This window comes from Mercurialis annua, linkage group LG3 (genome assembly GCF_937616625.2).
Source record: "Mercurialis annua linkage group LG3, ddMerAnnu1.2, whole genome shotgun sequence".
In the NCBI taxonomy this organism is placed as follows: domain Eukaryota; kingdom Viridiplantae; phylum Streptophyta; class Magnoliopsida; order Malpighiales; family Euphorbiaceae; genus Mercurialis; species Mercurialis annua.
Window position 1 is genome coordinate 13113425 of NC_065572.1, and position 17368 is coordinate 13130792.

The following is a 17368-nucleotide window of genomic DNA, read 5'->3' on the forward strand; positions in this document are numbered from 1 at the left end:
AATACATAAATCTTACATCTCATGAGATATTATAAATTAATTTTTAGATAAACTAAAAAATTTCATTCAAAATATTTTTTTTATTTTAATAGCTATATTTAATAATACTAATCAAATCAGCTAAAATCTTCAAAATATAAAAACAAAGCGATTGAATTACTCGTATGATTCAATTATATCAATAAAAATGTCACGACCCGATTTCTCGAGCCGCGACCGGCGCTAGGGAATGGGAGTGGTAGCTCCAAATCCCGTAGCAAGCCTAAAAACCTGTGTAAATTTTTCGCAAATTAAAACATATTTCATATATTAAAATACATGTGACCCCATTTACAAATAATATCAGAGTTAAAACGCGTTATACAAAATTATAGTTAACAAATTCTAGACTACTGCGGACTGCTAGAATGAAAACATTCTTTTTTTTTTCTTGTACAAATCACTTCCGAGAATTAGAACTTCGGAAGATTGACTCTTCAAATCATATCATGCTATCCCTGAAAAATGGGAGGAGCAACGGGGTCAGTATAAAACTGAGTGAGTTCACCAAATTACACGCAATATTGCATAAAGGGTTAAAACCGTTAAAAATCCATTTTATATATAGAAAATACCCTTTTGAAATCAAATTGAATATCCTCTTTACTTTCCTTCATAACTCTTTGTTTATTCCATAAATTTATAGTTTATACGTATTTGACATCTTTGGTTTCTTATTATGGTATTGATATTTTTCTTTCTCGTTTGTTGCAATAGTTTTCGATCGAATCTTAAATCTTAGGTTATATCATTATGATTCTAAATCGAATTAAATCACTGGCAAGTCTCTTGTGACTTGATCCTTATGGTTGGGTCCCGAGATAGTTCAACCGAGTTACCTTCAACCATGTGACACAGTCCCGAGATAGTTCGACCGAGTTACTCATGCCACTACTTAATCCCAAGTTGTGAGTCCCACCAGACACAGGTCCCGAGATAGTTCAACCGAGTTACCTTCGTGTCTGCATTCGGACTCTGCACCCTGCAAGTCTTTTGAACTTAACTGTCGATTCATATAATTCCTATTGACATTTAATAGGAGTGTTTGTTCCGTATTACTTCGCGATCTTATTTCGTACAATTTCTCGATGTATACTCACTTTTTATTTCGTATGAGTCCCGAGGACTATTATCGAGAATGAATGAGATACGGGTCCCGGGATAGTTCTACCGAGTTTAACCTCGTATCTTAGTTCCTATTATTGGGTGCAGCATAGTACAATTCTCATTTTACGTTTCCAGTTGATTTTGTATTTTTCGTTCTGTTGTATTTATCCTTTATGGACCATGACATGCACAAAACACTCTACAACATACATTAATAACACACGCACATATGGGTATTTGTTATGATTAATAGTACGTATATGAACGTACTAAGTTTCTTTATAAATATTTGCATAATAGTACATATAGGAATGTACTATATTCTTTTTATTTATATTTGGTTCGGTTCACATTATATTACTTTACCCATCCCCTGTGTTAAAACATATATATATTCTTTTCATTTCTTTATGTTATTGTCAAAATAGCAAAATACGATAAAACATCATTTTCGAAACACACATACGTATACATTTTTAAAAACAAACATTTCAAATATATAAATATTCATATAGCCTTTCGTAATAAAATATGCGGCTTTATGAATATTGACGAGTAATTTAAAGTGTACTCACCACTTGCTATCCATAATCTTTAAATAAACACGAAGACATCTCGATCCGTTCCCCTCAAGCCTTGTCGATAGTCGCTTCGTCGAGTATACGCAAATTCGATAACACTACGAATTAATAAAATTTCTAAGTATAACTAATTTATCAAAAAGCTAATTTTCTAGTCTACTTCGGCTAACCAAATTCTTATCTAAAAATAGTCCGACCCCAAAACAAAATTGACATTCTTAAAGTTCGTAATGTCGCCTACAACTTTTATTTAGGTCTCGGAATGAAATTCGCACCCGAAGGTGTCGGAATCTAGCCCATAAGGTTTTTACATAGGGCTGTCCTAAAACTGCAGACCTGCTCTGAGCAATAAAATGTTTTGCTCAATTTGATTATCTTAGAGGCAGAATTAGAGAAAACTTAAACCTGGACAATTGTAGGTAACATCTCAAAGTTTTCGTGCCAACAAACGGAACTTGATTCCGAGTTATAAAACTCGAGATATTGCTCTCACAATACCTCTATTCTGCAGTACAAAATTCTGCCAATCGTCAAACTAATTTTCGCAGACTCGTTTCGTAACTATTTCGTGTTGAAACTAAACCTAACAATTTCAGACCTCTAACACCAATTCAATCCAGCCTCTAAACACTTCAATTATCAACCATAATTCATAGCTAAGTTTCATCAAACTAACACAACCTAAATCATTCATTAATATCCAATACTATCATCATTTTTTTCATCAAACTTCACCATCACCTTAATCAATTAAACTCAACTTGTTTCAGCTCTAATTAACTCACATTAAAGAATGAATCCAACATTTGATCATCACTTCATCCATCAAGTTTAGGGGCCGAAACCCTTGCCCATTTTCAAGTCAAATTGCATTCAATCACAACACAATTTCAATGGTCAAAACACCAACTTATTAACCATCATCATTATCATAGCAAAAGTAAATCCTAAGCCATCAAACTCATCCAAAATATCAATCAAAACATAGATAAATTTCAGAATTCAACCTCACCTTGGATTGTTGATCATGGCCAAACACTTCAAGCTCAAATTCACCATCAACTTTGCTTCAATTCAACTCAAGAACACCTATAATCATCAACACATAAAATCCCCAAATCAATCCTCAAAACCCTTAAACCCTTAACATATACATCACACACAATTCAAAACTTTCATCCTACATCAAAACAACCATTAGACTTAACTTAAATCATCAATTTACTCATCATACACATCATTTCCACCATTGGAATCATCATCACCATTTTAACTAATCAAACCCGAAAGTTACAGCGCTAACCCTAATCTCAAGATGTGATTATTACCTTGAACAATAGGGCTAGATCAGTAGCTCTCCTTCTTCTCATTCCGTGGCCACAAGAATCGTCCAATTTCGTTGAGAAACGAAGAAGTTATGCTCCTTTGAAATTTGGTTGATGATCTTCCATGGAGAAAGGATGGAGTACGAAATTTGGGAGCTGAAAATGATAAGCTTGCTGAGTTTAAACTCATATGCAAGTGACTTAGATAAATGAGACAAAAGTCTCCTTTAGTCCTTGAGTTTGCCACCTCCTCAACCTCTAACTTCTAACTTTTCTTTCGTCCAATTTAGTCCACTAATCCTTTAATTATTCGATTCTCGATGAATTCCGTATTATTTATTTTCCAAATAATTAATATTAGTATCATATATTATAATATCACTTTTCAACAATTTATGTTGGCAATTTTGGTAAAAAAACGCTCATATTTCCATTTTGAGCTAATTTGCACTTTTTCGTCCAATATTTCACTTTAATGACCATCGATGACCACTTAATCGATATTATTTTCTTATCTTGAGAAAATAGAGTAAAACACAACTTACTCCGGAAGTTTGTGATTAAAAGTCCACTTTAGTCCTTAAAGTGGCTAATTTGCACTTTAATCCTTATTCTTAACTAATCGTCAAACTATCTTCTAAAACGATTTCGTATACTTGCGAAATTTTGACGATCGTTTATTAATAATATTTCACGGACCTTGGCGTGAATATTATTCGCTCTGACTTTCCAACTTATTTTATTTTATTCCTCCTTTTTTTTGTCTCGATTAAATCCAATTTATCGCATAATAATTTTCCATTTAAATTATTATTCTACGATAATTCCAATAGACCCGCTTCGATCTAAGTCCTTATTATCCAACCCTAATCCGATATTCTCGTTCTTAATCTTTAAGGTTATGCCTCGTGGCACTACACGTAACACCACAAACATTTAGGTTATTACAATCTTCCCCCCTTATAAAAATTCGTCCTCGAATTTTCATAATCTTTTTATACTACTTATCCAATTCTTATTCATAAATTATCATTCTCTTCCTTCCTCACTTTCACTGCTATACTATGATCAATCATTCACTAAATGTTGACTTTACAGTTAGGGTTATACAGTCTTTTATCTATTACTATCCTTAGATGAAAGTACCTCGATATACTTATCGAGTAATTTCTTATACAAACAATCCTAACCATCTTATTACTGCTTGATTCATAATCATTATGAATCAATCCCTTCTTCTTCGATCGACTACAATAATATCTTCTTGCACGTGGGTTCACGTCTCTTTTGTAACTAACTTCTATGTTCGATTCCCCCATTCTCGAGGTACTCTCGCTCTTACTTTAAGCGCAGTCGCTATTACTTTACAAACGTATAAAGTAGCGTCGACATCTTCGTATTCAACATACGAGACTGCTTTAAAGATTTACAATTCAAATTTCGATACATTTCATATCGCGTTATACTATTTGCTGTTCTAATACGTTCTTATATAGGCCTAACAAGATGATCAGTCTTGTCCTATGCCTCTATATACAGAGTCCCTGTCTGAGCTTACTTACGTTTGAAAACTCATCCGTTTAAAACCACGATACTTTTCATTTCTCAAATCATGTCATAATTGTGCACCGGTGTGATGACTTCTCTCATCACAAGAGTTGCAATGACACTCCTCTTTTTCATTTCCAGACATACACAATGTATATGATGCATGTCCTAGTAGTGAATGCAATATGGATGTAGTGATGCAATTCTATTCGTGTCAATGCGATGTTTTTATGATTCGTGTCCGGGCACAATTATGTCTTTTCAAAATATTTTATTTCGATCAAATACTTTTCTTTTCATAAAACGGGGTTTACGTAAGTTTCTTTGACATCAGACTCTGTATAACTACTCGTTCTTATCATTTATCGTACTATTGTTCGCAATCTATGTACATCTTTTGCATACAAAAAGATGTATTTCTACTTGTCCGCTTTTGACGTCGTTCGAAAAGTACGTCCTAAGCGTTCATGTTTACACTAGACTAGCTCAAAAGGTTTAATCGCTATTGATCTTCTAGCGTTTGGACTTCATGACATTCGCTTCTACTATACGGTCTATTGGTTGTGTCTAACTAGAAATTGCCGCGACAAACTCCGTCTTTAAGGGGATGGTTGGTTTGTGTCACCTGTTGTATCTTATCACATGGGATGTTGCATCCCTCGTGTATTGACTTTGTTCTCCTTACTGGCAACATACATCCGTCATTGCGAGTGTATGGAACTTGCAAAGTTGGAACTTCCTTGTTCCAACGACGAGCTAATAGTGCTAGCTGCATAGCCTTTCCGTCTTTTCACTTTTATCATTCTTCTCGATCATCTCCTATTATATTCTTCGTATTAACTTTCATCATATCTTCTGGTCTATGTGATACACTTCGTTTACTCATTCTCGATGAGTTTCTCAATTCATTCAACTCTTCTTGTCATGTGTTGCCTTTGGCAATGTCTCTACTTCCATGCCTATTACTTATCTTGATTATTGACTCTCGGGTCTGTTAATCAACTCTCTTCCATTTACTCTTGTCTATCTTCTTACTCATGCAGAGAAGTTTTCGAATTCTTATGGCACTTACTAACATCCTTTATAATCTTCACGATATCATCATCATATTGATCACTATCTTGCTAGAATCCTCTTTGGCATCTCATAACTTATTTGCATAAGTCTTCTTTAGACTTTGCTTCCCTTCTCACTGTATCCTTACTATTCGCAACAAGGCGAATTCGTCCTTTAGGTTACTATTAACTATAGCATTAACTCTTGGGTTATGCTTATCATTAACATCTTACTCATTTATCCAAACATGTGATATTCATACTTCATATATTTACTTCTTATTTGACCTTCTTCAGAATGGACTAGTGCATTTTCTAATTGTCTAACATTGTTGACAAGCTGAATAACTTCTCTCTATCAGTCTGTGTCAGTCTTTCCATAGATTGTGGTCCTAATCCTTCCACGATTCTTGTATAGACTCACACTTAATCTATCATTAAGTCGTGAGCGAATCCACTTAATCTATCAAACTCGATAACCTATCTTTGGACTAGATTGTCTCCTCGAGTTAACGATATTTGCTTTTCTTGCTTGTCCTTAATCAAAGCAAACAGTAAAAAGAATTACCTAAATCGGGTCACTAACTCCATCCATATTGTTTGACCCTTTATCGGTCCAATTACTTATCGAACACAATCTTTGGTTGAACCTTTCATCGATACCTCTATTGATTTTACCGTTTATCCTTTGTCCACTTGAAGATTACGAGCAATTAGCTCCGCTCCGTCTAGAAAATCTAACACATCGTTCAATCCACCAAACTCCTTTAATCTTAACTTCATTTATGCCAATATCAGATCTCTACCTTGCATCTTTCCTCTTCATATTGATATTGTCCTTGTATCACTATCTTATTATTAGCATAAAACTCTGCATATCAATTACTCCTATTATTAACTGATTACTATCATCGCTGGGTTGTTACGGCACTCCTGGTGCCTGTACATTCTCACTTTGTCAATACTAGGTTCCTCTAAGCTCCGTCTTATCCCTGGCCTCTACCGGCCAAATGGAGTGGTTTACATTTTCTTTCGTTACTTCTGGCTCCATCTCGGGGCCTTATGCACTTACTGTGCCATGGCACACGTTCGAATAGCTCTTTGTTCTTAGTATGGCGGATATATAAAGGAATCCCGATGAATTCCTTAAAATATAGTACATACTAGTCATAACATGTTCTATTCATACTCTACGCATATCTATAAACAACCTATGCTGATCAAATCTCAAGAAAATCAGTGTCACCTAGATTTTCTTCGGCTAATTCGCATATTTTAAGTCTCGCGAGCATTCCGCTCGCTATAGACTTAGCAAAATTAAGCAGCATATAATCAATAATCGCAAGTTCTATAAATAACAACCAATCACAAACACACATTTCACATATCGTATATGTTATCACAGGTGTACATACCTGTGAGCATATCACTCTTCTGAGTGATCGCGTTTTGCAGCGCGTCGCATATCTCATCATTCATATACTATCCAATCAATTAATTCAATCATAGTCCATAACGATATTCTTAATCATATGAGTCTCGAGAGTATATAACTCTTCGCAGACTATAAATACTCGAAAGTGTATTGCTTACTCGAGTAAACACAAAACATAATTTATGCTCATGCACACTCCTAACTCGACTCCTAATAGCACATATATGAGGGGTTGTATTTGTAAAACGTTTGAAAAATCGATGAAAAAGATGATAACGTTCAAAAGACATGACTGGAAATCCCTATAATCCGCAGTAGTTCCTAGGAAGTAATTGACTCGTTGCGATACCTCGATCACAAAAGAACAATGGCCTAGGAACACTAAACCATTGCTTTGATACCACCTTTGTCACGACCCGATTTCTCGAGCCGCGACCGGCGCTAGGGAATGGGAGTGGTAGCTCCAAATCCCGTAGCAAGCCTAAAAACCTGTGTAAATTTTTCGCAAATTAAAACATATTTCATATATTAAAATACATGTGACCCCATTTACAAATAATATCAGAGTTAAAACGCGTTATACAAAATTATAGTTAACAAATTCTAGACTACTGCGGACTGCTAGAATGAAAACATTCTTTTTTTTTTCTTGTACAAATCACTTCCGAGAATTAGAACTTCGGAAGATTGACTCTTCAAATCATATCATGCTATCCCTGAAAAATGGGAGGAGCAACGGGGTCAGTATAAAACTGAGTGAGTTCACCAAATTACACGCAATATTGCATAAAGGGTTAAAACCGTTAAAAATCCATTTTATATATAGAAAATACCCTTTTGAAATCAAATTGAATATCCTCTTTACTTTCCTTCATAACTCTTTGTTTATTCCATAAATTTATAGTTTATACGTATTTGACATCTTTGGTTTCTTATTATGGTATTGATATTTTTCTTTCTCGTTTGTTGCAATAGTTTTCGATCGAATCTTAAATCTTAGGTTATATCATTATGATTCTAAATCGAATTAAATCACTGGCAAGTCTCTTGTGACTTGATCCTTATGGTTGGGTCCCGAGATAGTTCAACCGAGTTACCTTCAACCATGTGACACAGTCCCGAGATAGTTCGACCGAGTTACTCATGCCACTACTTAATCCCAAGTTGTGAGTCCCGAGATAGTTCAACCGAGTTACTCACCAGACACAGGTCCCGAGATAGTTCAACCGAGTTACCTTCGTGTCTGCATTCGGACTCTGCACCCTGCAAGTCTTTTGAACTTAACTGTCGATTCATATAATTCCTATTGACATTTAATAGGAGTGTTTGTTCCGTATTACTTCGCGATCTTATTTCGTACAATTTCTCGATGTATACTCACTTTTTATTTCGTATGAGTCCCGAGGACTATTATCGAGAATGAATGAGATACGGGTCCCGGGATAGTTCTACCGAGTTTAACCTCGTATCTTAGTTCCTATTATTGGGTGTAGCATAGTACAATTCTCATTTTACGTTTCCAGTTGATTTTGTATTTTTCGTTCTGTTGTATTTATCCTTTATGGACCATGACATGCACAAAACACTCTACAACATACATTAATAACACACGCACATATGGGTATTTGTTATGATTAATAGTACGTATATGAACGTACTAAGTTTCTTTATAAATATTTGCATAATAGTACATATAGGAATGTACTATATTCTTTTTATTTATATTTGGTTCGGTTCACATTATATTACTTTACCCATCCCCTGTGTTAAAACATATATATATTCTTTTCATTTCTTTATGTTATTGTCAAAATAGCAAAATACGATAAAACATCATTTTCGAAACACACATACGTATACATTTTTAAAAACAAACATTTCAAATATATAAATATTCATATAGCCTTTCGTAATAAAATATGCGGCTTTATGAATATTGACGAGTAATTTAAAGTGTACTCACCACTTGCTATCCATAATCTTTAAATAAACACGAAGACATCTCGATCCGTTCCCCTCAAGCCTTGTCGATAGTCGCTTCGTCGAGTATACGCAAATTCGATAACACTACGAATTAATAAAATTTCTAAGTATAACTAATTTATCAAAAAGCTAATTTTCTAGTCTACTTCGGCTAACCAAATTCTTATCTAAAAATAGTCCGACCCCAAAACAAAATTGACATTCTTAAAGTTCGTAATGTCGCCTACAACTTTTATTTAGGTCTCGGAATGAAATTCGCACCCGAAGGTGTCGGAATCTAGCCCATAAGGTTTTTACATAGGGCTGTCCTAAAACTGCAGACCTGCTCTGAGCAATAAAATGTTTTGCTCAATTTGATTATCTTAGAGGCAGAATTAGAGAAAACTTAAACCTGGACAATTGTAGGTAACATCTCAAAGTTTTCGTGCCAACAAACGGAACTTGATTCCGAGTTATAAAACTCGAGATATTGCTCTCACAATACCTCTATTCTGCAGTACAAAATTCTGCCAATCGTCAAACTAATTTTCGCCGACTCGTTTCGTAACTATTTTGTGTTGAAACTAAACCTAACAATTTCAGACCTCTAACACCAATTCAATCCAGCCTCTAAACACTTCAATTATCAACCATAATTCATAGCTAAGTTTCATCAAACTAACACAACCTAAATCATTCATTAATATCCAATACTATCATCATTTTTTTCATCAAACTTCACCATCACCTTAATCAATTAAACTCAACTTGTTTCAGCTCTAATTAACTCACATTAAAGAATGAATCCAACATTTGATCATCACTTCATCCATCAAGTTTAGGGGCCGAAACCCTTGCCCATTTTCAAGTCAAATTGCATTCAATCACAACACAATTTCAATGGTCAAAACACCAACTTATTAACCATCATCATTATCATAGCAAAAGTAAATCCTAAGCCATCAAACTCATCCAAAATATCAATCAAAACATAGATAAATTTCAGAATTCAACCTCACCTTGGATTGTTGATCATGGCCAAACACTTCAAGCTCAAATTCACCATCAACTTTGCTTCAATTCAACTCAAGAACACCTATAATCATCAACACATAAAATCCCCAAATCAATCCTCAAAACCCTTAAACCCTTAACATATACATCACACACAATTCAAAACTTTCATCCTACATCAAAACAACCATTAGACTTAACTTAAATCATCAATTTACTCATCATACACATCATTTCCACCATTGGAATCATCATCACCATTTTAACTAATCAAACCCGAAAGTTACAGCGCTAACCCTAATCTCAAGATGTGATTATTACCTTGAACAATAGGGCTAGATCAGTAGCTCTCCTTCTTCTCATTCCGTGGCCACAAGAATCGTCCAATTTCGTTGAGAAACGAAGAAGTTATGCTCCTTTGAAATTTGGTTGATGATCTTCCATGGAGAAAGGATGGAGTACGAAATTTGGGAGCTGAAAATGATAAGCTTGCTGAGTTTAAACTCATATGCAAGTGACTTAGATAAATGAGACAAAAGTCTCCTTTAGTCCTTGAGTTTGCCACCTCCTCAACCTCTAACTTCTAACTTTTCTTTCGTCCAATTTAGTCCACTAATCCTTTAATTATTCGATTCTCGATGAATTCCGTATTATTTATTTTCCAAATAATTAATATTAGTATCATATATTATAATATCACTTTTCAACAATTTATGTTGGCAATTTTGGTAAAAAAACGCTCATATTTCCATTTTGAGCTAATTTGCACCTTTTCGTCCAATATTTCACTTTAATGACCATCGATGACCACTTAATCGATATTATTTTCTTATCTTGAGAAAATAGAGTAAAACACAACTTACTCCGGAAGTTTGTGATTAAAAGTCCACTTTAGTCCTTAAAGTGGCTAATTTGCACTTTAATCCTTATTCTTAACTAATCGTCAAACTATCTTCTAAAACGATTTCGTATACTTGCGAAATTTTGACGATCGTTTATTAATAATATTTCACGGACCTTGGCGTGAATATTATTCGCTCTGACTTTCCAACTTATTTTATTTTATTCCTCCTTTTTTTTGTCTCGATTAAATCCAATTTATCGCATAATAATTTTCCATTTAAATTATTATTCTACGATAATTCCAATAGACCCGCTTCGATCTAAGTCCTTATTATCCAACCCTAATCCGATATTCTCGTTCTTAATCTTTAAGGTTATGCCTCGTGGCACTACACGTAACACCACAAACATTTAGGTTATTACAAAAAAATAAAAAAAGGTTCGAACGATCTAATATGTATCGGAGATGTATCGGTAATATATTATTGATGAATTTATGATGTATCAGTATTGTATCACACAAACTTTCTTAAACATGATTATCTCTTAATATGTTTGATATATAATGTTGAATTATTTAAAAAAACTTTCTTCAATGCACTTATAATACATATCACACAAATTAATAATCAAAACACATAAACGTTAACATAAAAAAAAAGGCTAAACCCATCTATAGGCCCTTATACTATATCATTTTTGTTCAAAAAATTCATGTACTATTTTTTTGTTCTTCAGGTCCTTTATTTACATAATTTTTGATTTTCAGGTCCTTTTTTAATTTTTTCTAGTCCCTCTACTTAAAATTTTTTTGTTCCTCCAATCCCTTAAAAGGACCTGAAAATCGGAATTTTGCCAGGTACAAGGACCTTTTGAACAAAAAAAAATAGTGACTTTTTAAACATAAATGATATAGTACAAGGACCTCTAGAAGGGTTTAGCCTAAAAAATTAAAAATTCAAAATAAAATAATACACTTACAAATATACATAATATATTTTAATAATATATCTCAAATACATAAATAATACATCTTATATGTAGAATCTGGAACCTTTTCTACTTTCATAAGATTAGCGGATCAACTTTGCTTGGCAAGACTAAGTGAGGCACATAGCCGTCATTATGGAGGACAACCCTGGTTGATGGTGTAATCTTAGTAATTTAGATACTTTTATCAATATTAACAACATATTTTCCTTCTGGGTGGACCGAGGGGAATAAAAATACTTTTTAGATATCTATTTTAAATCAATTTCAAACAACTTTATCCACATAAAGTCCAGACTTTACAAAATATACATATCATTAGTCTACCACGCGCAAGATGTTAAAACTCAAAACTACATGGAACCAAAAATCCCCAATGAAGTATGTCTATCAGCACCAGAATTTTGATTGACAATTTCTATCAAGTATATGCTTTTTCCTGAGAAGGTTGTTATTCCTAATAGAATAAAGGATCAACGCGCCCCCTAAACTTGTGTCACGGGGTCATCTAACCCAATTTATAATTTTTTGAGCAAATAACCCCAAAGCTCATCATTTTCGGGTCAAGTAACCCCATAATTGTATTTTTAAAACACGTAAAATACAAATCGCAGGCGAGGGATGCAAAAAAGTAATTAGATACTTTCCTAATTGTTACGATATAATTATCCTAAATCTGTTTTTTAAAATAAAAATAAAAATATGGGATTATTTAACCCAAAATGAAGAGTTTTTAGGTTAATTGCTCAAAAAAGTATAAACTGGACTAAATGACCCTATGTCACAAGTTCAGGAGGTGCGTTGACCCTTTACTCATTCCTAATATATTCAATAAATAACAATTTAATTTCCAAAACAAAAGAAAACATAATAGACTCATAGTCACAAGCATCCTACTTTTCAAGATGGAAACCATCTTTCAATCATATGAATCACAAAGCAAAAACAGCAACTTTTAACAATTTCCAGAAAATAAAGTAGATAAGTCTATATGCAAAACCAAGAGACATCAACTAAAGAAAAATGGATGTAAACAGATCAAAAGGATTATCACCATATATGATATGTATCGGAATTATAAGTGGAAAAACAGGAATTGAAGCAAAGTACCTTAAGGCCATCTCCAATGCATGTCACTTGTTTTAAACAAGTGACATTTCATCTCCAATGTATCACTTGTTTTAAAACAAGTGACACCAAAATCCCCTCTCTCAACAAATTAGACGAGTTACTATTTGAAGTCATCTATTTACTATTATTATTTTATTATTTGGTAAAAGTACAATTCAATATTTTTAATTTGATTTTTATTTAATTCAACACATTTATAATTAAAGACTTAAATATATATGAATATATATAAATAATATTTATTTATAATATTATAGAATAATTTTACACATAAATATTTTTAAATATTATAATCATTTACTTTTCATAAATTATTAAAATTAATATAAAATTATTAAAATTTTAAAAGTATAATTACATTAATAATTTAACGAGACGAGAACACAAAAACATTACATTATACGATACTGTATTATAAACATTTCATTTTAAAGTCATTTGAATAAAAATTAAGTTTTAAAAAATATAAATATTTATAATATAAATTATATTTATTTTTATTTTATAAAAAATAATAATTATTATATACATTATTTGAACTAATATGTAACAAAAGTAAGTTTATGGGTGTTATTGATAAAAGTTTATAAATGTTAAAATAAAAAAATAATTAAAATATTAAAAATAAAAGGGAATATTTTTTTTAGTGTAGAAAAAAGTGATTGTGGTTGTAGTAGATTTGATGATAAATCATCTAATCTATATCTATATACTTATATATTTGAGAGGACCAACAAAGCTCTCTCATTAATTCTCACAAAATAGATTTTTTTCATTAATTCTCATTAAATAGAAAATTCTCACGAGTTCCCATTTTCTTTAACTACTTAACTAATTATGAGTTTTTACTTTTTTTAAAATTACAATTATATTGGATAGGAGTTATATTTTAAATGAGCTCTATTTTGATTTAATTAATACAAAATTATCTATATTAAAAAGTTCTCAGGAGTTCCCACTTTTCTTAAATTACTCATTTATTTTAATTAATTTTCTATTTCTATAAACTTCACAATTTATATAAATTCTTTATTTTTTAATTAATTTATAGATAATTATTATTAAGATGCTTGGTTTACCACTTCTTTATGACTTCTAGAACTTTTTAACTACCAAATTTCGTAATTAAGTTTTCTAATTTGTCTAAATTCATCAATCAGTTTAATTACTTTTACCATCTCTTTGTTCGTCTTTTAGTCTGTTGGTTTTCAAAGATATTTCATATAATTAAGGTCTTGACAATCAACAAAAAGGTAATGTTGTCCTTTACCCTTTCAATTAATTTTTTCCCTTATTAACATGTTGCATGTGGTGGAAAACAAAAAGTTATTCACATGTTCAAACTTGTAATAGTTCTAAGAATAACAACCTAATATCATTAGTAGTTGTAGCCGGTTTACATGATTTTTTATGTTTTTTTATAATTTTATCTTATTTGTTTTTTATTTTGTTCTCATAGTTTTTTTTTTGACAATCGAATAATCTTTCATTAATAATAAAGAGCAGTTACAGGTGTAAGAATTCAGAAAGGGTATAACCGTTTCTAATGACCTGACATGGAACAAGATATAAACCTTAATTCGCAGATCGCCTTACAAAACAAAATCAAAATTACATAACCGCTCTAACACAATAAGATCCAATCCTTTTGTCTAACGGAAGACTCACAAACTTTTCATAAAAAACAACAAATCTTTCATATAGAAAGAACAGCAAAACTTTCAAAAAAAAAAAAGACAATCGCTGTAAAATAGTTATCAAAAAAAAATTAATATAACCTATAACGATTTCATCTTCAATCTTGAAAGGACTTGATCCATCTCTGATTTTTCATTTGTGTATCTATTGAAATTGATGCGTCTCGTTGAAAGATTTACCAACCAAAATAAAAAAGATGAAAAGGAGTCGGTCATTTATTTTATTCTAAAGCAATAACAAAGAAATGGCTACCGCCAACGACAAAAATAAACCATTGACGGCAGCCGAAGCGAAAAATAAAGGAGAAACGCTTGACGGCTAGGGTTTTCTATTTTGTTCTCATAGTTATAACCTAAATTTTAATGGGTTTAATATAACTTTGGTGTGTGAACTTTTTTAAAAATAACAAAATAGTGTTTAAACAAAATTTTATTACAAGTTAGTGTGTGAACTTGTTTAAAAGTTACGAATTGGTGTTTTTAGCAGGTCACCATCAGGTTACAGGTTACAGGTTACCAGATTTTTAACTATAAAAAAAAGGCAGGTTTGGTTCCTATAGTTTTCAAGCAGCAGTACTGATAAGTACAAAAAGAAAAAATACTTTCAATTTAGTCCATATTTTCAACTAAGAAGAAAAATAAACTTATGAAATAGTGTAATTAACACTATCTGAATAATAATTAATTAAATTGGGCTTAATTAAGCTAGTTTAATGGGTAATTCAGCCGAGAGTTCAGAATCTAGTAATCCATCATGATTGACTTCGCGACACAACGTGAAGTGCACCAACTCCTTGAACATTTTCATGCAAAAAGAATTTTAGGTGATTCACCAGAAGAAAGATCTACTTTAGCAAATGAAGTAGGAAAACTGGTAAATGAAAGATTAGATGCAATTGAAAGGGAAAAAGGTTTTAAAAAGACAAAAGGACCAATAACTGAAAAAGAAATTCTTCAATTAAGAAAAAAAATTGTTCCTTTTATTGCTGATCCAACAACTAAAGCAGCCAACATGAATAATAATAATCTGGCACAAGACCTTAGAAAATCCTTAGGTTTGGTAGAAGAAACTCCTCTGCATATAGATGATAGAACTTTTAATGAGCTAGTCTCTATGAAGAGAACAATGTACAAACCTAATTATCCACATAGGACAAAAGAAGAATTTGTACCTAGGGATAACCCTTTGAGACCGGTAATTAGCCCGGCGGCATTTCTCAACTTAGATTGTGAAAAACATGAGTCCGAAAAAATAGATGAGTGGATTACTATGATTAGATTTACAGTCAAATCAGGTGGTTACACTCCTGGAGGTGCCTACGAATTGTGCAAAGCCACCATGGTTGGTAATGCTAAAAAATACTGGGAATCATTAATAACTCATACTCCAATAAAAGAAGAAATTGATAAAGAAGTGTTTGCAGATGGAGTATTAGCTATAGTGGTAGACGCCTTGAAAAGAGAATTTTGTGGTTTTTCGTTGTCAACAGAGTCATTAGAAAAAGAGTAATCTTTAATGGCTTTAATGAAACTACAAATCTGTGACATGTGCTATTTTGATAACTTTGCCTGTGAATTTCAAAAATATTATTATAATTTAGACTTGGCGGCGCAAAATTGCATGTCAGAATTATTTATTTGCTAAACTCCCGGATCCTTGGCCGGAAGTAGCAAAGACTGCATTTCAACTTCTCCTAAATGAAGACAAAGTAGTTGATGGTTTAGGAGGAAGGATACAAGCAGTGAGGTATGCTATGAGAAAGGCATGCATTGAACTCCAAGTAAGGCAAGATGCAAAACGTCTTCCTTATTTAAACAAGAGTTGTTGTTCTCAGATTGAGTATGTTCCGGAAAGGCATGGATGTTCTTCTGGAACAGAAGAAAAATCTAGAACTGGATATTTTTCAAAAAAAAAAGTTTCAAAGGATATAGAAAGAGAAGAATATCGAGAAGGGATAGAGAGGAAAGGAGGAAGTCTGGTAGACCAGGTAGGTTTATTAGAAAAAAAAAAGTAACCTTAGAGACAAAGATAGAATAGATGCGTTTAAGAAAAAATATGGTAGAGAACCAAAATGTCCTAAGGGAAAACCTTTGAGTAGCTGTTCTTGTTGCTGGGTATGTGGCTCTAAGAGTCATAAAGCCGATACTTGTCCTCAAAAGAATAAGCGAATGGAAAATCTTAGGAGAGTATTCTTCGAAAATGAGAGTCTAGCATATGAGCCAGTAGATGAAGAAGAATTTTCTGATATAGACTCTGAAGTAGATTCAATTTATGAAGTAGTTTCTGAATATAAAACTGATAATGATGAATCTGATTTATGGACAGCTAAAATATTCATGATGAACACTTCAGGAGCTTATATGGATGATGAGTTAGTACCATTGGATACTACTCTGGTGCATGAAGAATCATTTCAGTACGAGGATCCATCTAGAAACTGTCTAGAATGGAAACTGCCAAAGGTAGACATCAACTCTATTTATAGTAAGTCTAGATTTAGCTTCAAATTAATAGTCGATGTCTCCCAGTCTGAGTCCACAGCTCAGGTTTCTGGCACAGAATTAGAAACGTTGGATGTATCTCTAATTACACTTGCCAAAATTAGAGAAATGATGAACAAGTCTAAAGGTGAATATAAAT

The 17368-nt window shown here is 32.5% G+C and overlaps 1 long non-coding RNA gene across 8 annotated transcripts; it reads right to left on the reverse strand.

The window, feature by feature from the left end:
• Positions 1-290: 290 nt before the first annotated feature.
• On the reverse strand, positions 291-10788 carry LOC126674669 (uncharacterized). Of its 8 annotated transcripts, none has more exons than XR_007639594.2 (6): positions 10388-10788; positions 10072-10148; positions 3056-7806; positions 2740-2816; positions 1722-1825; positions 291-497 (listed from the first exon to the last, which is right to left on the reverse strand). It is a non-coding gene; the product is annotated as an uncharacterized LOC126674669 (long non-coding RNA). The 8 variants fall into 8 exon arrangements; XR_008790462.1 differs by lacking the exon at positions 1722-1825 and adding an exon at positions 9054-9157; XR_008790463.1 differs by lacking the exon at positions 1722-1825 and adding an exon at positions 9054-9157 and having other exon boundaries at positions 10067-10148.
• Between the last annotated feature and the right edge of the window lie 6580 nt (positions 10789-17368).